The 21,552-nt window shown below is 52.9% G+C and overlaps 1 protein-coding gene across 1 annotated transcript in view; it reads left to right on the forward strand.

The window, feature by feature from the left end:
- Positions 1–21,552, forward strand: part of si (sucrase-isomaltase) — a 257,508-nt gene that overhangs the window by 135,784 nt on the left and 100,172 nt on the right. The gene's annotated exons all lie outside the window — the stretch shown is intronic.

Genomic DNA, 21,552 nt, shown 5'->3' on the forward strand with positions numbered 1-21,552 from the left:
GAGAATCTCCCTGGCTTCCGGATCCCATTCTGTGGAAATCCGGGGGTACTGCATCACGACCCTCACCGTCCAGGGCGTAGAGTTTAGCAACTTCTGGCTCTACGTCCTCCCCAACCTCTTCGCTGCCCTGTTACTCGGCCTGGACTTCCAGTGCAACCTCCAAAGCTTAACTTTAAAATTTGGCGGACCCGTACCCCCCCTCACCGTATGCGGCCTCACGACCCAGTAAGGGCGATCCACCTTCCTTGTTTGCAAATCTCACCCCGGATTGCAAATCCGTCGCCACCAGGAGCAGACAGTACAGTGCCCAGGACAGGACCTTCATCAGGTCGGAGGTCCAGCGGCTTCTGCGGGAAGGCATCATTGAGGCCAGCAACAGTCCCTGGAGAGACCAAGTGGTAGTAGTAAAGACTGGGGAGAAACACAGGATGGTCATTGACGACAGTCAGACCATCAATCGGTACATGCAGCTCGATGCGTACCCCCTCCCACGCATAACTGATATGGTCAATCAGATTGCACAGTACTGGGTTTTTTCCACAGTGGACCTGAAATCGGCTTACCACCAGTTCCCCATCCGCAAGGCGGACCGCCAATACACTGCGTTCGAAGCAGATGGCCGAATCTATCACTTCCTTAGGGTTCCCTTCGACGTCACTAACGGGGTCATGGTCTTCCAACGTGAGATGGACCGAATGGTTGACCGGTACGGACTGCAGGACACCTCCCCGTACCTAGACAACGTCACCATCTGTGGCCACGATCAGCAGGACCACGACGCTAACTTTTGCAAATTTCTCCACACCGCCAAACTCCTTAATCTCACGTACAATAAGGAGAAGTGCGTGTTCTGCACCAACCGCTTAGCCATCCTTGGCTATGTTGTGGAAAGTGGAGTTCTAGGGATCGACCCCGACCGCATGCGCCCCCTCATGGAACCCTGCCCCACTGCCCCAAGGCCCTGAAACGATGCCTGTGGTTTTTCTCCTATTATGCCCAGTGGGTCCCTAATTATGCGGACAAGGCCCGCCCCCTCATTCACTCCACAGTTTTTCCCCTGATGGCTGAGGCCCACCAGGCCTTTAACCGCATCAAGGCGAACATCGCCAAGGCCACGATTCACACGGTCGACGAGTCCCTCCCTTTTCAGGTTGAGAGCGATTCATCGGATGTAGCTCTGGCCGCCACTCTCAACCAGGCAGGCAGGCCCGTGGCATTCTTTTCCTGCATCCTCCATGCCTCCGAAATTAGGCACTCTGTCGGAAAAGAGGCCCAAGCCATCGTGGAAGCTGTGCGGCATTGGAGGCATTACCTGGCCGGCAGGAGATTCACTCTCCTCACTGACCAACGGTCGGTTGCCTTCATGTTCAATAATACACAGCATGGCAAGATCAAAAACGATAAGATCTTGAGGTGGAGGATCGAGCTCTCCACCTATTTTATTGTATCGCCCCGGGAAGCTCAACGAGCCCCCCGATGCCCTATCTCTGAGCCCTACTCGATGGTCTCGGTCACCCGGGGGTCACCCAGTTCTTTCACTTCATAAAGGCCTGCAACCTGCCCTACTCCATTGAGGAGGTCAGTACTGTCACCAGAGACTGCCAGGTCTGTGCGGAGTGCAAACCGCACTTCTACCGGCCAGATCGCGCGCACCTTGTGAAGGCCTCCCACACCTTTGAACGCCTCAGCATGGACTTCAAAGGGCCCCTCCCCTCCACCGACCGAAACACGGACTTCCTGAAAGTGGTCGACGAGTACTCCCGGTTTCCCTTCGCCATCCCATGCCCTGATATGATTTCTGCCACGGTCATTCAAGCACTCAATAGCATCTTCGCCCTGTTCGGTTTCCCGGCTTACGTCCCCAGCGACCGGGGATCCTCCTTTATGAGCGATGAGCTGCATCAGTTCCTGCTCAGCAAGGGCATTGCCTCAAGCAGGACGACCAGCTACAACCCCCAGGGAAACAGGCAGGTGGAGAGGGAGAATGGGACGGTCTGGAAGGCCGTCCTGCTCTACGGTCTAAAAATCTCCCAATCTCCCGCTGGCACGATAGCCTCCCCGACGCGCCCCACTCCATCCGATCATTCCTCGGCACTGCAACTAATGAAGCCCCCCATGAATGTCTCCTTGCCTTCCCCAGGAAGTCCACCTCCGGGGTTTTGCTCCCAGCATGGCTAGCAGCTCCTGGACCCGTCCTCCTTCGCAAACACGTGCGGACCCGTTGGTCGAAAGAGTACAACTACTGCATGCAAACCCGCAGTACGCCTACGTGGCGCACTCCGACGGGCGCCAGGACACAGTCTCCCTCCGGGACCTGGCACCCGCTGGATCCCCACCCATGTCCCACCACCTGACAACCCCCCCCCCCCCTCCGGTTGCCCCGGCGCCACTCACCCTCTCCCAGTGCACCTCACCACAAGCCCCCGCCCCAGGAGGATCCGTCCTCCCACTGGTTCCACTCGGAGGCGATGAAGACGAGGACAACACGTTCCCGGAGTCACAGGTGACCAAGTCGGCGCCCGCATCACCACTGGGACCGAGGAGAACACAGCGGAGGATCAAGGCACTCGACCGACTGAACTTACCAATTTTGCCTGAACTTGTACATTTTTTCACCACCCCCGCCGGACTCTTTTTTTAACAGGGGGTGAATGTGGTAGTCACCACTAACTGTATATTAGATGTAGTACGGTAAGGCTCCTGTACTAGAGGTACATGGGTAAATCCCTGCCTGCTGGCTCCGCCCAGTAGGAGGCTTATAAATGTGTGTGCTCAGCGGAGCTGCTCCCATTCTGGTAGCAGATACAGGAGGCCACACATCTTTGCTCAATGAAGCCTCGATTATTCACTACTCTTGCCTTTGTAGTACTTGATAGTGCATCACAGGTTACATCACATACAAATGCAAATCAAACAACAAAATGCCAAACCTTAATCGATGGTGATTTAATAGTTATAGAGTCATAGTGGTCTACAGCATAGAAAAGGTCCTTTAGTCCATCACGTCTCCACCGGGTAAAAATAACCACCTAACTATTCTAATCCCAATTTCCAGCACTTGACCCATAGCCTTGTTTACCTTGGCATCAAAAGTCCACATTTAAATCTTTCTTCAATGCTATGAGGGTCTCTGCCTCCATCATCCTTTCAGGCAGTGAGCTCTAGACTCCCACCACCCTCTAGCTGAAAATGATTTTCCTCACATCCCCTCCAAACCTCCAGCCCCTTACCTTACATCTATGTCCCTGTTCATTGATCCTTCCACCAAGGGGAAAGGTTTCTATCAATCATGTCCTCCCTCAGTCTCCTCTGCTCCAAGGAAAACAACTGCAATTTATCCAATCTTTCTTCATAAAACTCTCCAACCCAGGCAACATCCTGGTAAATCTCCTCTTCACCCTTTCCAGTGCTACCACATCCCTCCTGTGATGTGGATTCCAGAACTGCACACTATACTTTAGCAGAGGCCTAACCAACGTTTTGTACAGTTTCAGCTTAATCTCCCTGCTCTTAAAATCTATGCTTCGGCTAATAAAGGCAAGTGTACCATATGTCTCCTTGACCACTTTATTTTGAGATGGTGGGAAGTGGTAATGTAATTGGACTGGAAATCCAGAGCCCCGGGCTAATGTTCTGGGGACCAGGGTTCAAATCCCACCAGGAATTTAAAGCCAACTAATAATCTGGAAGTCAAAAGATAACCTCAGTAATAATGATCACTGTTGATAAAACCCCATTTGGTTCCCGAATGTTCTTTCGCGATGCAAATCTGCCATCCTTGTCTAGACTGGCCTACATGTGACTTCAGAACCATAGCAATGTGGTTGACTGCCCTCTGAAATGGCCTCGCAAGCCATAGTTGTTGTATTCTGTTATCTTGGCTTGCAGTGATTTTACAGAACTGCTGGTGACTTAACCAGAATGACGATTTATTGATGTACATACACATGGTAAGGTAACAATCAGAATGCTATACAGACTGGGTACAACAGTGGCTTTATTACAGTCAGATGCGTGGCCTCCTGCTGCAGCTGGTGAAATGGCAGGGCACTGGAGGTCATGCATATTTATTCAGTTCTCCCTGGGCGGAGCCAGCCAGCAGGAGCTACCGGCGAACCTGTAGTGCAGGTCCGACCTTACATCTCCTATTACAGTGGTTCACCACATTTACCCCCTGTTAAAAATGAGTTCGGCGGGGGTGACGTGAAACTATACACAATTAGTGCAATGATGTACAGTGGTAGGGAAAGAAAAGTCCATGTTGACGGTTCGGAGTCCGTCAAAGGTTCAGCCGGTCCGGTGCTTTGGTGCTTCGTTGGGATCGGCGTAACGGTGGCAGCGAAGTCGCTGTTGGCGGTGGTGGAGGTGGCCCCGATGGCGGTGGTGGCGGTTCTGATGCTGGCCAGTCATCGGGGAACTCTGGGAGCGTGCAGAAGTCTTCTTCGTCCTCTTGTGCGGAAAAGGGGAGGGGGTGGGTGGTCTGGTGGGGTCAATATTGGCGGCGCGGTGGGAGGTGGGGGGGGGGGTGCATTGGTGGGGGGGGGTGTTGGGGTGGAACCTGGCGTTGCCAGGTCCCTGAGTGAGACAGTATCTTGGCAGCCGTCGGGGAACTCAACGTAGGCATATTGAGGGTTGGCGTGGAGCAGGTGAACCCTGTCCACCAAGGGGTCCGCCTTGTGGAGTTGGACGTGCCTACGGAGAAGAACTGGTCCTGGAGCAGCGAGCCGAGTCGGGAGCGACACCCCGGATGTGGATTTCCTGGGGAAGGTAAAAACACGTTCATGGGGTGTGTTATTAGTGGCGGTGCACAATAGTGACCGGATGGAGTGTAGAGCATCAGGGAGGACCTCCTGCCAGCGAGAGGCTGGGAAGTTCCTGGACCATAGGGCCAGCTGGACGGCCCTCCAAACCGTCCCATTCTCCCATTCTACTTGCCCGTTTCCCCGGGGGTTGTAGCTGGTCGTTCTGCTGGAGGCTATACCCCTGCTGAGCAGGAACTGACGCAGCTCATCGCTCATGAATGAGGATCCCCTGTCACTGTGGATGTAGGCGGGGAAACCGAACAGAGCAAAGATGGTACTGAGGGCCTTGATGATGGTGGCAGACGTCATATCGGTGCATGGGATGGCGAAGGGGAATCTGGAGTACTCATCGACCACACTGAGAATGTATGTGTTATGGTCGGTGGAGAGGAGGGGCCCTTTGAAATCCACGCTGAGGCGTACAAAGGGGCGGGAAGCCTTCACCAGGCGCGCACGGTCTGGCCGGTAGAAGTGCGGCTTGCACTCCACACAGACCTGGCAATCCCTGGTGACTGTCCTTATTTCCTCGATGGAGTAGGGCAGATTGCGAGCTTTGACCAGATGGTACCCCCGGGTGACAAAGGCTTCGTGTAGGGCCCGGCGCCGGCACATGTACCTCGGGAGAGGGCATCTGGGGGCTCGTTGAGTTTACCGGGGCGATACAAGATCTCGTAATTATAGGTGGGGAGCTCGACTCTCCACCGCAATATTTTATTATTTCTGATCTTGCCCTGCTGTGTGTTATTGAACATGAAGGCTACCGACCGTTGGTCCATAAGGAGAGTGAATCTCTTACCGGCCAGGTAATGCCTCCAATGCCGCACAGCTTCAACGATAGCTAGGGCCTCCTTTTCGACGGATGAGTGTTGAATTTCAGAGGCATGAAGGGTGCGGGAAAAGAATGCCACGGGTCTGCCTGCCTGGTTTAGAGTGGTGGCAAGGGCGACGTCTGAAGCGTCGCTTTCTACTTGGAAAGGCAGTGACTCGTCCACTGCGCGCATCCCGGCTTTGGCGATGTCTGCTCTGATGCGGGCGAAAGCGTGTTGTGCCTCAGCCGCAAGGGGGAATTGGGTGGACTGAATGAGTGGGCGGGCCTTGTCCACATAGTTTGGGACCCACTGAGCATAGTAGGAAAAGAACCCCAGGCAGCGTTTAAGGGCCTTGGGGCAATGGGGGAGGGGAAGTTCCATGAGGGGGCGCATGCAGTCGTGGTCGGGCCCGAGAAGTCCGTTTTGGACTATATAGCCGAGAATGGCTAACCGGGTCGTGCTGAACACACACTTCTCTTTGTTGTAGGTCAGGTTGCGAAGAGTGGCAGTGCGGAGGAATTTATCGAGGTCCTGCTGGTCATGGCCGCAGATGGTGACATTATCTAAGTACAGAAATGTGGCGCGCAAACCGTACTGGTCGACCATTCGGTCCATCTCTCTTTAGAAGACCGAGACCCCAATTGTGATGCCGAAAGGAACCCTAAGGAAGTGGTTGAGGCGACCGTCCGCCTCGAAGGCCGTGTATGGACGGTCCGACTTCCGGATGGGGAGCTGGTGCTAGGCGGATTTCAGGTCAATTGTTGAGAGAAGACCCAGTACTGCGCAATCTGATTGACCATATCAGATATGTGTGGGAGGGGGTACGCGTCGAGCTGCGTGTACCGATTGATGGTCTGGCTGTTGTCCACGACCATCCTGTGTTTCTCCCCAGTTTTAACCACTACCACTTGGGCTCTCCAGGGGCTGTTACTGGCCTCGGTAATACCCTCCTTAAGCAGCCGCTGGACTTCGGACCTGATGAAGATCTTGTCCTGGGTGTTGTACCGTCTGCTCCTACTGGCAACGGGCTTGCAATCCGCAGTTAGATTGGCAAAAAGGGAGGGGGGATCGACCTTGTGGGTCACGAGGCCGCAAACGGTAAGGGGGGGGTAAGGGCCCGCCGAATTTGAGGGTGAGGCTCTGGAGGTTGCACTGGAAGTCCAGGCCGAACAGGAGTGCAGCGCAGAAATTCGGAAGGACATAGAGGCGGAAGTTACTAAATTCTACACCCTGGACCGTGAGGGTGACTGTACAAAAGCCTCGGATCGAGACAGTGTGGGATCCGGATGCTAGGGAGATCCTTTGATTGGCAGGGTGGACCGCGAGGGAGCAGCGCCTTACCGTATCTGGGTGAACGAAGCTTTCGGTGCTCCCGGAGTCCAGAAGGCATGAGGTCGCGTGGCCGTTAATTTTAACCGTCGTCAACGCGGTGGCCAGGCTGTGTGGGCGAGATTGGTCCAGTGTCATCGAAGCGAGCTGCGGGTAGCCATCAGATGCATTGGGTGGCGAGCGTGTGCGGTTCCCATGTCGGGATGTCCGGAGACCTTGTGGGGGACAAGATGGCGGCACCCATGGTGCGCACATTGCGGGGTCGGGACAAGATGGTGGCGCCCATGGTGCGCACATTGCGGAGTCGGGACAAGATGGCGGCACCCATGGGGCGCACGTGGCCGAAGGGGGACAAGCTGGCGCCGCCCGCTGGTCGCACATGGACCCGGGAGGAGAAGATGACGGCTCCCATTGTGCGTATGGCGTGGGGGAGGGGGCGATAGTGGGCGCAATCGCAACAACTGCGCGGGCCTGGCACACAGCCGCAAAGCAGCCCTTTTTACTGCAGGCTTTACAAACTGCAGTGCGGGCCGGGCAGTGTTGGCGGGGGTGCTTCTGCTGACTGCAGAAGTAACAGCGAGGACCCCCGGGGTGCGCGGATCGACGTGCGGCGCAGGCGTATTGGGAAGGCAGGGCCCCGGCTGAGGTTGTCGTCGGCGGGGTCCAGGAGGGGTAGGAAGGAGTAGAAGGGTGGGCAGCGCGGCGGGAGGGGTACGATTGTACGTTACGGGATGCGACTGTCATGGAGAGCGCCACGGTTTTTGTCCCTGCCAGTTCGAGCGTGGCTCCTTCCAGTAATCGTTCTCGGATGCGGTCCGACGCAATCCCCGCCACGAAGGCATCGCACATGAGGAGATTTGCGTGTTCGGTGGCCGCAACGGCCTGACAGTCACAGTCCCGGCCGAGCGGAATTAGGGCCCGCCAGAAGTCTTTGATGGACTCATCAGGTAGTTGCGAGCGGGTGGCGAGTATATGCCTGGCGAAGAGCGTATTCGCCTTCTGCACGTAGTGTTCCTTTCGGAGTTCTATTGCTTTTGTGTAATTCGTGGTGTCTTGGATCAACGGGAACACGCTGGAGCTTAGTCTGGAGTACAGGACGTTTATCTTCTGAGCCTCCGGTGGCTCGGGGTCCGCAGCCTTGATGTAGGCCTCAAAACATGCTAGCCAGTGAGTAAGGTCTTTTCTGGCGTCGGGCGAGTGCGGATCCAGCTGCAGGCGATCGGGCTTAATTCGGATATCCATTCTGTGGAAAATCTGACTGGATTGGATTGGATTTGTTTATTGTCACGTGTACCGAGGTACAGTGAAAAGTATTTTTCTGCGAGCAGCTCAACAGATCATTAAATACATGGGAAGAAAAGGGAAGAAAAAAAAATACATAATAGGGCAACACAACATATACAATGTAACTACATAAGCACTGGTATCGGATGAAGCATACAGGGTGTAGTGTTAATGAGGTCAGTCCCTAAGAGGGTCATTTAGGAGTCTGGTGACAGTGGGGAAGAAGCTGTTTTTGAGTCTGTTTGTGCGTGTTCTCAGACTTCTGTATCTCCTGCCCGATGGAAGAAGTTGGAAGAGTGAGTAAGCCGGGTAGGAGGGATCTTTGATTATGCTGCCCGCTTTCCCCAGGCAGCGGGAGGTGTAGATGGAGTCAATGGATGGGAGGCAGGTTCGTGTGATGGACTGGGCGGTGTTCACGACTCTCTGAAGTTTCTTGCGGTCCTGGGCCGAGCAGTTGCCATACCAGGCTGTGATGCAGCCCGGTAGGGTGCTTTCTATGGTGCATCTGTAAAAGTTGGTAAGGGTTAATGTGGACATGCCAAATTTCCTTATTTTCCTGAGGAAGTATAGGTGCTGTTGTGCTTTCTTGGTGGTAGCGTCGACGTGGGTGGACCAGGACAGATTTTTGGAGATGTGCACCCCTAGGAATTTGAAACTGCTAACCATCTCCACCTCGGCCCTGTTGATGCTGACAGGGGTGTGTACAGTACTTTGCTTCCTGAAGTCAATGACCAGCTCTTTAGTTTTGCTGGCATTGAGGGAGAGATTGTTGTCACTACACCACTCCACTAGGTTCTCTATCTCCCACCTGTATTCTGACTCGTCGTTATTCGAGATCCGGCCCACTATGGTCGTATCGTCGGCAAACCTGTAGATTGGGACCAAGTTTTGCCACGCAGTCGTGTGTGTACAGGGAGTAGAGTAGGGGGCTAAGTACACAGCCTTGCGGGGCCCCGGTGTTGAGGACTATTGTGGAGGAGGTGTTGTTCATTCTTACTGGTTGTGGTCTGTTGGTCAGAAAATCGAGGATCCAGTTGCAGAGTGGGGAGCCAAGACCTAGGTTTTGGAGCTTTGATATGAGCTTGGCTGGAATTATGGTGTTGAAGGCGGAGTTGCAGTCAATAAATAGGAGTCTGATGTAGGAGTCCTTGTTTTCGAGATGCTCTAGGGATGAGTGTAGAGCCAGGGAAATGGCGTCTGATGTGGACCGTTTGCAGCGGTATGCGAATTGCAGTGGATCAAGGCATTCTGGGAGTATGGAGGTGATGCGCTTCATGATCAAACTCTCGAAGCACTTCATTACGACTGTAGTCAGGGCCACTGGACAGTAGTCATTGAGGCATGTTGCCTGGTTCTTCTTTGGTACCGGTATGATGGTGGTCTTCATGAAGCAGGTGGGGACCTCGGAGTGGAGTAGGGACAGGTTAAAGATGTCCGCGAATACCTCTGTCAGCAGGCTCTGAGTGCACAACAAGGGATCCCGTCTGGGCCTGTCGCTGTCCGAGGGTTCACTTTCAGGAAGGCCAATCTGAATTTGGAAGCAGTGATGGTGGGTATGGGTGAATTATGGGCTGCTGGGGCACTCGCCAGCGGATTGTTGGTTACCTGCTCGAACCAAGCATAGAATGCATTGAGTTCATCGGGGAGGGGTGCGCTGCTGCCAGAGTTACTGTTAGACTTCGCTTTGTAGCCCGTTATGTTGTTTAGTCCTTGCCACAACCGCCGAGAGTCTGTCTGTGACTCTAGCTTGGTTTGATATTCTCTCTTGGCATCTCGGATGGCTTTGCGGAGGTCGTACCTGGATTTCTTGTATAGGTCAGGATCGTCAGTCTTGAACGCCTCAGATCTGTCCTTCAGTAGGGAGTCAATCTCACGATTGAGCCATGGTTTCCGGTTGGGGAACGTACGTACTGCTTTCTTTGGCATGCAGTCGTCCACACATTTGCTGATGAAGTCTGTGACGGTGGTGGCATACTCATTTAAGTTGGTCACTGAGTTCTTAAATATGGACCAGTCCACTGTCTCTAAGCAGTCACATAAGAGCTCTTCTGTCTCCTAGGACCAGCACTGCACAACCTTCTTAGCTGGATTCTCCCGCTTGAGTTTCTGCTTGTATGCTGGGAGAAGGAGCACCGTCTTGTGGTCTGATTTCCCAAAGTGCGGTTGGGGGATGGAACGGTAGGCACCCTTGATTTTTGAATAGCAGTGGTCAAGAGTGTTGTCGCCCCTGGTTGGACAGGAGAAGTGCTGGTGGAATTTTGACAGTACACTCTTGAGGTTGGCCTTGTTGAAGTCTCCGGCCACAATGAACAAGGCCTCCGGGTGTTCTGTTTCGTAGTTGTTTATAACTGTGCATAGTTCGTCCAGCGCCTTCCTCACTTCTGCCTGGGGTGGGATGTAGACCGCTGTGATAATAGCTGAAGTAAACTCACGTGGAAGATAATATGGGCGGCACTTCACGGTCAGATATTCCAGGTCTGGGAGCAGTAGGTCGCCAGGGTCGCCACATCCAAGCACCAGGAGGAGTTGATGAGGAGGCACACCCCTCCACCCTTCGCTTTGCATGATAATGCCGTGCGGTCCGCCCGGTAAATTGAGAAGTCTTCAGGTTGTATGGCACAGTCCGGTGAGGCGGGGGTGAGCCATGTCTCTGTGAAACAGGGCACACAGCAGTCTCTTACTTCCCTCTGAGAGGTAAGTCTGTCGTTAAGTTCATCCAGCTTGTTTTCGATTGCTTGGACGTTTGCCAGGAATATGCTGGGGAGAGGGGTCTTGAAACCGCGTTGCTTCAGTCTTATCTGCAGACCGCCGCGTTTCCCTCGCTTCCTCGGTTGGCGGCTGCTGCTGGATGGTCCTGGGATCCGATGGGAGCTGTCAGCTCTTGTGGAAGGTCGGTGGTCGAGTCTGGCGGGGTCCAGGGCGCTGGCCGACCTTCTCTACAATGTGGATAGAGCTTCCCTGTCCCCTTAACAAGAGAACTCGTACTCTGCAAGGGACACGGGGAAGACCAACATCCCCACCTCCTTAGTCCTGTGTGGTGGGTTATGGCAGTGTTTTTCAAACTTTTTTACCGGGGACCCATTTTTACCAACCGTCAACCTTCGGGACCCACACCAGCGGGCCTTTGTGACCCACGCCTGCTGACTTTTTCGGGCCACGCCAGCCGACCTTGGCGACCCACCATTTTTTCTTATCATTAACGCGAGAGGTGAGCCTGCTTGGTCCTCACGATCTCACTCCAATCAGGTTCACAGGAAGAGAGGGCGGTGTGCATATCAGGTGCAGGATTCAGCTGGTTCCTTTGTGCCGTCTTCATCTTTGTGAGGACGGAAAATCCAACCTTGCACATGTAGGCAGTTGTGAAGAGCAAAAACAACAAAATGATTGTTTTACTCAGCTCCGGATACTCCTCAGAGACGCTACTCCAGAATGCTGACAGCCTCATTGACTTGTGCCATGTTTTTAATGTGCTGTCACAGCTGAGGCGCAGAAACTCAGTTTCTTCATTTGGAGTCAGCTGCAAGTTATGAACTGATTCTGGGGTCTCAAACTCAAAGGGATTTTTCACCCACCTCTTCTCTCTCAAAATCTTAAACTTCTCATATGGAAAGTAGCGACCAAAATTGTCGATTAGGGCAGCCAGATGCAACTGAATAAGGCTTGCCAGTTCATTTACAGTTTCCTTCCTAATGCTATTTTCTTCGATGTGTCGAAGCTGTGTGGGGAACATGTAGCAGTTTTGGCTTTGCACTCGCAATTGCCAAACTTTCAATATCTTTTGGAAAGCTTTGATTTCTTCACAGTGCCGAAAACAATCATCATCCTTCGCTTGCAAATTGAAGTTCAGCTCATTCGAATTGAAAAGATGTCTGCAAGCTAGGACAATGTTAGCATCCAAGTTTCATCAGCGAACGAATCAGCCAGAGAGGTCAATTTCTCGAGGAGGAAAGCGTGGATTTCGTACCTCAGTTCGTAAACTCGGAGTAGCAGCTGACCCTTTGCCAGCCAACATACTTCTGTGTGGAACAATAAATGTGTATGCTCAGCCCCCATATCGGAACACAGAGTGTCAACAAGTCTGGTATTGAGTGGGCTGGGTTTAATGTAATTCACAACTTTCACAATTCCTTTCAACACCACTTCAAGATCGGATGGCATTCCTTTCGATGTCAGTGCCTCACGGTGAATAAAACAATGATTCCAAACAATGTCCTGACCAGCTGCCTCCTTAATCCTTACTATAATTCCGCTGTTTTTTTCCAGTCATGTTGGCTGCTCCATCGCTTGTGATTCCTCTGCAACAAACCCAGTCGAACCCGCACTTTGCAACCTCAAAACTATTCAAAAATTCCTGCGCCAGTCGTGTGGGTTGGTAAAGTCAGGTAGCACAGCAAATCCCCAACAAATTCATTGTACCAAACATACCTATCGTAAACTAGCAAGGTTGCACAATCTGAAATGTCTGTACTTTCATCCAGTTGTATTGAGAACACCGCTGATTTTAAACGAGAAATAAGCTGGGCTTCTAAATTCTCAGCAATATCAAAATTCGGCGAGCCACTGTCTTATCACTAAGTGGGATGAATTTCACTTTTTCAATGAACCTCATCTATGACCATACGAACTATATCTAATGCTGCAGGGAGAATTAATCTCTCTGCTATAGTGTGGGGCATTTTGTATTTAGCTACACGGTAAGCCACCATGTAAGAGGCTATTGTACTTTGTCGTTCAATGTAACATTTCTGCTTGGGACTTCAGCTGACGATTTAAGTTCTCATTGCATCCTTTGAAGAAATTTAAGCGGTTTGTCCTCGAACTCGCCATGCCTTTGAAGTTTTGAGGGTTTTAAACTTTCATTTTCCAGCACTTCCCTGCATATAACGCAAATGGCCCTTGCATCCTGCTTTTCATTGGCACAATTAATAAATCCATACCTTAGAAAATCGTCTTTATACTGCTTTGTGCCTGATTTCGGCTTCTTAATGGGCCGTTCACCAGAGGCTCTGGAGCTCACACCAGCACTGCTTTGACCTGTTGTGGACCCTCCTGAACAGCTCACACCACCACTGTTTTGTCCTGCTGTAGATTCTCCTGAGCCACTCTCTCCAGCAGCTTTAGTTGTGAAATCCTGGCCTGTTTGTGTCTCTGGCCCTCTCTTCCTTATAACAAAACGATCCATTTTAAATTTGACTTGTTTGCTGCTGACAAAATGGAGGAATCGCAATCGTGCGCAAAGCACATGCGTCGGTGTTCGGGGGTCGTGACCTGTTCTCTGCCTCCCTCCAGGCAGGAAGATGACACAGAATTTTTTTAAAAATCTTCTGCGTCTCCGATTGCACAGATTTGCAGGCAACAGCCGCAACAGCTGGCTTTTAACAATGCCAGCTGCGAGCGGCCTTCAAAATGGCCGCGACCATGTAAGAAAAATGTGGACGCATGGCGCATGCGTGCCCGCGCACCGATGAGCGGGCATGCGTGCGCCGTGCGGCTGCATTTGTTTTATATGGCCACGGCCGTTTTGAAGGCCGCTCGCAGCTGGCATTGTTACAAGCCGATTTCCTACATTACTTCAGTGACCATACTTCAACTGAAGTAAATCGTGTCCGGATTGTTTGTGACTTGCAGGGTTGGGGGGAGATCCCCTCATTCAAAGGCCTGATTGAGGGACCTGGCATTGGGAACGGGGAGGCTTGTTGAAAACCAACCCCGCCGGCCCTTGCTGCTTAGTCCCCATGACGCCTCTCCCACCATCGATGGGCAGGACTTCAGAATCTGGGATCTTTGATCCCGGGGAAGGTGATTTGCAGAGAAACAACTAACGGTAGGAATGGCCGGAAGGTACGACATTTTCCAGATTGCAACCACATTGAGGTTGCATGTTCTCGAAACTTTACTGAGCAAGCTCAGTGGCCAATACAGGGATCGAACCCATGACCTTGATGTTGAAAACATGTAAGCTGACATCCACTTTGTTTGACCCCAGTGAAGGCCCACCATTGCCCAATCAAGCGCTTCATTGACACTTAATAGTTTGGGCCTCACTGAAAAGAGACGATATGGTGCTCTCACTGGCTATCCAGCTGTCAGGTAAGATCTCAATCGCCTCCATTAAATACCACCCAGTGCTAGAATTATTTTTTAAATGAAACCTAAAAACCTACAGAAAATCAGCTGTAAAATTTCACTGAAAGGCCATGGGCGCGATTTTCCACTCCCGCGCCGGTTGGGAGAATCGCCTGGGCCGCCAAAATTTCCCGGGACGCCGGTCCGACGCCCTCCCGCGATTCTCCCAAGCGGCGGGAACAGCCCGGCCGAGTTTCGCGGGCCGCAGGCCGGAGAATCGGCGGAGACACCCAAAATGTCGATTCTCCGGCACCCCCGCTATTCTCAGGCCTGGATGGGCCGAGCGGCCAGGCCAAAACGGCGGTTTCCCCCCCGGCGCCGTCCACACCTGGGGCGAAATTCTCCGGAAACGGCGCGATGTCCGCCGACTGGCGCCCAAAACGGCGCAAATCAGACGGGCATCGCGCCGCCCCAAAGGTGCGGAATGCTCCGCATCTTTGGGGGCCGAGCCCCAACATTGAGGGGCTAGGTCGGCGCCGGACGAATTTCCACCCCGCCAGCTGGCGGAAAAGGCCTTTGGTGCCCCGCCAGCTGGCGCGGAAATGACATCTCCGGGCGGCGCATGCGCAGGAGCGTTAGCGGCCGCTGACGGCATTCCCGCGCATGCGCAGTGGAGGGAGTCTCTTCCGCCTATGCCATGGTGGAGACCGTGGCGGAGGCGGAAGGGAAAGAGTGCCCCCACGGCACAGGCCCGCCCGCGGATCGGTGGGCCCCGATCGCGGGCCAGGCTACCGTGGGGGCACCCCCTGGGGCCAGATCACCCCGCGCCCCCCCCAGGACCCTGGAGCCCGCCCGCGCCGCCTTGTCCCGCCGGTAAGGTAGGTGGTTTATTCTACGCTGGCGGGACAGGCAGTTTAGCGGCGGGACTTCGGCCCATCCGGGCCGGAGAATCGCGCGGGGGGGCCCGCCACCCGACGCGGCGCGATTCCCGCCCCCGCCGAATATCCGGTGCCGGAGACTTCGGCAACTGGCGTGGGCGGGATTCACGCCAGCCCCCGGCGGTTCTCCGACCCGGCGGGGTCGGGAGAATCTCGCCCCTGGTCGCTGCCATCGTGAACGGTGCGTGAACACTGGGGGGGGACGGCCTGCGGGGGGGCGAGGGGGGATCCTGCACCGGTGGGGGTACCTCAAATGTGGGGTGGCCTGCGATCGGTGCCCACCAATGGTCGGGCCGTCCTCTCTGAAGGAGGACCTCCTTCCTTCCGCGGCCCCGCAAGATCCGTCAGACATCTTCTTGCGGGGCGGACTTAGAGAGGACGGCAACCACGCATGCGCGGATGACGCCTGTTATGCGGCGCCGGCCGCATCATGTATGCGGTGCCGCCGATACGCGGGCGACAAGGCCTGACGCGTGTAGATGACGCGGCCCCGATCCTGGCCCATTGTCAGGGCCTGAATCGGTTGGGATCGGGGCCGTTTCACGCCGTCGTGAACCTCGACGGCGTTCACGACGGCGCGGCCACTTCGGCGCGGGAGTGGAGAATCCCGCCTCTCATTTGCAGTCAGCTTCGCTTCATAGTGTCTAACTCAGGATTTCCCAAGCTTTTCGAGCCTTGAAACCACTAATGACCTCCTAAGAGCATAGGGAACACCAAGCATTCTCATAATGTTGGAGCCCTTTTTTTGTTTGCTGTGAAAGAGGTGCAAAAACAGAAATGAAATGTAAGCAAGTCTTTTCCAGGGCAGTACGGTGGCGCAGTGGGTTAGCCCTGCAGCCTCACGGCGCCGAGGTCCCAGGTTCGATCCCAGCTCTGGGCCACTGTCCGTGTGGAGTTTGAACATTCTCCCAGTGTTTGCGTGGGTTTCGCCCCCACAACCCAAAGATGTGCAGGCTAGATGGATTGGCCATGCTAAATTGCCCCTTAATTGGAAAAAATGAATTGGGTACTCTAAAAAAAATTTTTAAGAATAGTCTTTTCCAGCTATATCTATGCATATATTAAGAATCTGGGAGGCGGTGGCATAGTGGTATTGTCACTGGACTAGTTAACCAGAGACCCAGAGTAATGCTCTGGGGGACCCAGGTTCAAATCCCACCACTGCAGATGGTGAAATTTGAATTCAGTTAACCTGGAATTAAAAGTCTCATGACGACCATGAAACCACTGACGATTGACATTAAAAACCCAGCTGGTTCACTAATGTCCTTTCGGGAAGGAAATTTGCCATCCTTACCTGGTCTGGGCTACCTGTGACTCCAGACCCACAGCAATGTGGTTGACAGTTCTGGTCACCCTATTATAGGAAGGATATTGTTAAACTAGAAAGAGGGCAGAAGAGATTTACGAGGATGCTACCAAGACTTGATGGTCTGAATTATAAGGAGAGGCTGGGACCTATTTCCCTGGAGCGTAGGGGGCTTAGGGGTGATCTTCTATGACTCTTAACTGCCCCCTCAAGTCGGTCGTTTCCACATTGGCTGACCTTTTATGGAACTACAGGTAAGCTACCCCACTCCTAGTCAGGGAGCTTGTACTCCTCGAGGAGCACGGAGAAAATAATCATTCCCAAACCTGTCTCATGCTGGTTATTACATTTCTCTCCCAGCAAAGTCTGAACGACAGTGATGAGGGGAAAATGACGAGGTTGCGAAGATTGAGGAGGAGAATAAGAATAAGGAGAAAGCGGTGCAGCATTCGCAGCAGTCGGATGACAAAGGCATGTGGGCTCCGCAGGTCCCCTTTGAGCGGATGAGCAGGATTGGCCGCCGTGTATCTTACCAGCAAACGCGTTTACGGCAAAAACGCCTGGACGGACAATCGGTCGAAGGTGGCAAAATCATGACGTCAGTGTCGAAGACCCCAGACGTCTTGTGTCCCTATGTCAGAATCTAAGTAAGAAGTCTTACAACACCAGGTTAAAGTCCAACAGGTTTGTTTTGATGTCACTAGCTTTCGGAGCGCTGCTCCTTCCTCAGGTGAATGAAGAGGTCTGTTCCAGAAACACATATATAGACAAATTCAAAGATGCCAGACAATGCTCGGAATATGAGCATTAGCAGGTGATTAAATCTTTACAGATCCAGAGATGGGGTAACCCCAGGTTAAAGAGGTGTGAATTGTATCAGTTGGTAGGATTTTGCAGGCCAGATGGTGGGGGATGAATGTAATGCGACATGAATCCCAGAATCTAAGGACAGGACGTGTGGCATGTCGGCATTGGGAGAAACCAGAGGAGTCGCAGCAAGCCGCATCGGCTGCGGAACGTTTGAGGTACCTCACTAAGGACAGGCCTCCGGGAGCAGATATGATCCAGCTGCCCTCATAAGCTGCCCACGAGCACGAATCTGGCAAGATACAAGGCCCAATTGAGGACGATAACCCCAGAGAACCAACGAGTGCCGTCGGCAAAGTTACGAACATAGACCGCGAAGTGTCGAAGAGGTTGATGCCGAGCGAGGAAACACCCCTGAATTCACTAGTTATGGTGCACCTTAGTATTGCTATTTCTGAAGCTCCAGTCACAGCGTGAGGCGTGGTCCTGTACGAAAACAGGAATCTTGCCAGCGGGTATTCATTGAGCCAGCAGTCTGCTTCATCAGCCCTATTTTACCGTCTTATACGCGACTTTTGATCAGACCATTCGATGCTAGGTGATAAGGGGTGGTAATGACATGACAAATTCCATTACGTTTTGTAAAAGCGGCAAATTCCTCGCTCGTAAACAAGGCTCTGTTATCGGCGATGCCATGGACTGAAAAGGTACGCAGGAGCTCTATGGTCGCCAGGGACACGATGAACGTCATCCTGTGGACCTCCAGCCACTTTGAGAAGGCGCCCACCAGAATCAGAAACATTGATCACAAAAAAGGACCAGCGACGTCCGCATGGATGCGAGCCCAAGGGCATCCTGGCTACTTCCTGAGATGTAGGGGCATCATCGCGGGGAACCTATGATGCTCCTGACTGATGGGGCAGCGCTGGGGAAACACCTCGATATCTGGGGCCAACCCTAGCCACCAAACGTAGCTTCTGGCTGCCATTTTCATCTTGGACACTGCAGGATGCCCCACATGATGGGCAAAACCAAAGCATCCCTTTTCTGCAGGGATGATGCCCCTTCTGCACCACAAGAGGTTACCGTCTTCCACGATTAGTTCCGAAAACTTGGGGAGAGTGGCTTCAACCCCCCTGGTAGCTGCCATTGCCCACCGTACAACACCAGATGACACACCTTAGCAAGAACAGGGCTGGTCTGCATCCAATCACGGACACAGCAGGCGGTCACACGCAAAACGTCCATGAAGTTAAGGACCGTGATGACTTTGTCGGTCATGGGTGGGTCTGCTGCCCCGACTGGCAGGGGAAGACGACTCAATGCGTTCGCATTCGCAATTTGTTTCCCTGGGCAGTGCTCGAAAGAGCACTCCTATGCGGCGAACAGCAAAGCCCAAAGCTGCATCTGCGCGGATGCTATCAGCAGGAATGCTTTGCCCTCGCGAAAGAGGCCCAGCAACAGCTTATGATCAGTTATGATGTCAAAAAAAATCAATGCGAGAGGTGGCTCAGCTGAATAGGTTGCACATCAACATTTCCAGGTTTACCCGCATCACCAGTTTAATAACACACGGGAGTCCACAGCGAGTAAATGTAAAAGACATTCATTTAACTATGTATATACTTGAGCCCGGTTAAACCTCCCCAAGTACTCTCTCTCTCTGTCAGTTAGCTCCACACTGGCCGACCTTTTATACAGCTACTGATAAACTACCCCCCTTAGCGGGGGTGCTCGTACTCCTCATCGATCGCGGAGAAAACAATCATCCCACACCATATGCCCCTTACTGGTTATTACTATCCTCATTCTCAATCACACCCACTCCCTCTCTCATACACACTCGCCCTCTCTCATATGTTCTCACTCCTTCTTTCACACACACTCTATCCCCTCTCTCACACACACTGCATCCCCTCTCTCACACACACTGCATCCCCTCTCTCAGACACACTCTATCCCCTCTCGCACACACTACATCCCCTATCTCGCACACACTTCTCTCACATAGTGTATCCTCTATCTCACACACTGTACCCCCTCTCTCACACACTGTATCCCCTCTCTCACACAGTGTACCCACTCTCTCACACACTATCCCCTCTCTCACACTGTATCCCCCTCTCACACACTGTATCCCCTCTCTCTCACACTATATCCCCTCTCTCACACACACTGTATCCCCTCTCTCACACATACTGTATCCCCTCTCTCACACACACTGTATCCCCTCTCTCACACACACTGCATCCCCTCTCTCACACACACTCTATCCCCTCTCGCACACACTACGTCCCCTATCTCGCACACACTTTATCTTCTCTCACATTGTATATCCCCTCTCTCATACACTGTACACCCTCTCTCACACACTGTATCCCCTCTCTCACACACTGTATCCCCTCTCTAACACACTGTATCCCCCCTCTCACACACTGTTGCCCTCTCACACACTGTACCCTCTCTCACACACTGTATCCCCTCTCTCACTAACACTGTATCCCCTCTGTCACACACTGTACCCCCTCTCTCACACACTGTACCCGCTCTCTCACACACTATCCCCTCTCTCACATACTGTATCCCCCTCTCACTAACACTGTATCCCCTCTCTCACACACTGTACCCGCTCTCTCACACACTATCCCCTCTCTCACATACTGTATCCCCCTCTCACTAACACTGTATCCCCTCTCTCTCACACTGTATCCCCTCTCTCTCACACTGTATCCCCTCTCTCTCACACTATACCCCCTCTCTCACACACTGCATCCCCTCTCTCTCACACTATATCCCCTCTCTCACACACTGTATCCCCTCTTTCTCACACTGTATCCCCTCTCTCTCACACTATACCCCCTCTCTCACACACTGCATCCCCTCTCTCTCACACTATATCCCCTCTCACACACTGTATCCCCTCTTTCTCACAATATATCCCCTCTCTCACACACACTGTATCCCCTCTCTCACACACTGCATTCCCTCTCTCTCACACTATATCCCCTCTCTCACACACTGTATTCCCTCTTTCTCACACTATACCCCTCTCTCACACACACTGTATCCCCTCTCTCACACATTGCATCTCCTCTCGCACACACTACATCCCCTATCTCGCACACACTTTATCTTCTCTCACATAGTATATCCTCTCTCTCACACACTGTACCCCCTCTCTCACACACTGTATCCCCTCTCTCACACAGTGTACCCACTCTCTCACACACTATCCCCTCTCTCACACTGTATCCCCTCTCTCACACACTGTATCCCCTCTCTCTCACACTATATCCCCTCTCTCACACACACTGTATCCCCTCTCTCACACACACTGTATCCCCTCTCTCACACACACTGTATCCCCTCTCTCACACACACTGTATCCCCTCACACACACTGCATCCCCTCTCTCACACACACTGAATCCCCTCTCGCACACACTGCATCCCCTATCTCGCACACACTTTATCTTCTCTCACATTGTATATCACCTCTCTCACACACTGTAACCCCCTCTCACACACTGTATGCCCTCTCACACACTGTACCCTCTCTCACACACTGTATCCCCTCTCTCACTAACACTGTATCCCCTCTCTCACACACTGTACCCCCTCTCTCACACACTGTATCCCCTCTCTCACACAGTGTACCCACTCTCTCACACACTATCCCCTCTCTCACACTGTATCCCCTCTCTCACACACTGTATCCCCTCTCTCTCACACTATATCCCCTCTCTCACACACACTGTATCCCCTCTCTCACACACACTGTATCCCCTCTCTCACACACACTGTATCCCCTTTCTCACACACACTGTATCCCCTCACACACACTGCATCCCCTCTCTCACACACACTGAATCCCCTCTCGCACACACTGCATCCCCTATCTCGCACACACTTTATCTTCTCTCACATTGTATATCACCTCTCTCACACACTGTAACCCCCTCTCACACACTGTATGCCCTCTCACACACTGTACCCTCTCTCACACACTGTATCCCCTCTCTCACTAACACTGTATCCCCTCTCTCACACACTGTACCCGCTCTCTCACACACTATCCCCTCTCTCACATACTGTATCCCCCTCTCACTAACACTGTATCCCCTCTCTCACGCACTATCCCCTCTCTCACACACTGTATCCCCTCTCTCACTAACACTGTATCCCCTCTCTCACTAACACTGTATCCCC

This window comes from Scyliorhinus torazame, chromosome 14 (assembly GCF_047496885.1).
Source record: "Scyliorhinus torazame isolate Kashiwa2021f chromosome 14, sScyTor2.1, whole genome shotgun sequence".
In the NCBI taxonomy this organism is placed as follows: domain Eukaryota; kingdom Metazoa; phylum Chordata; class Chondrichthyes; order Carcharhiniformes; family Scyliorhinidae; genus Scyliorhinus; species Scyliorhinus torazame.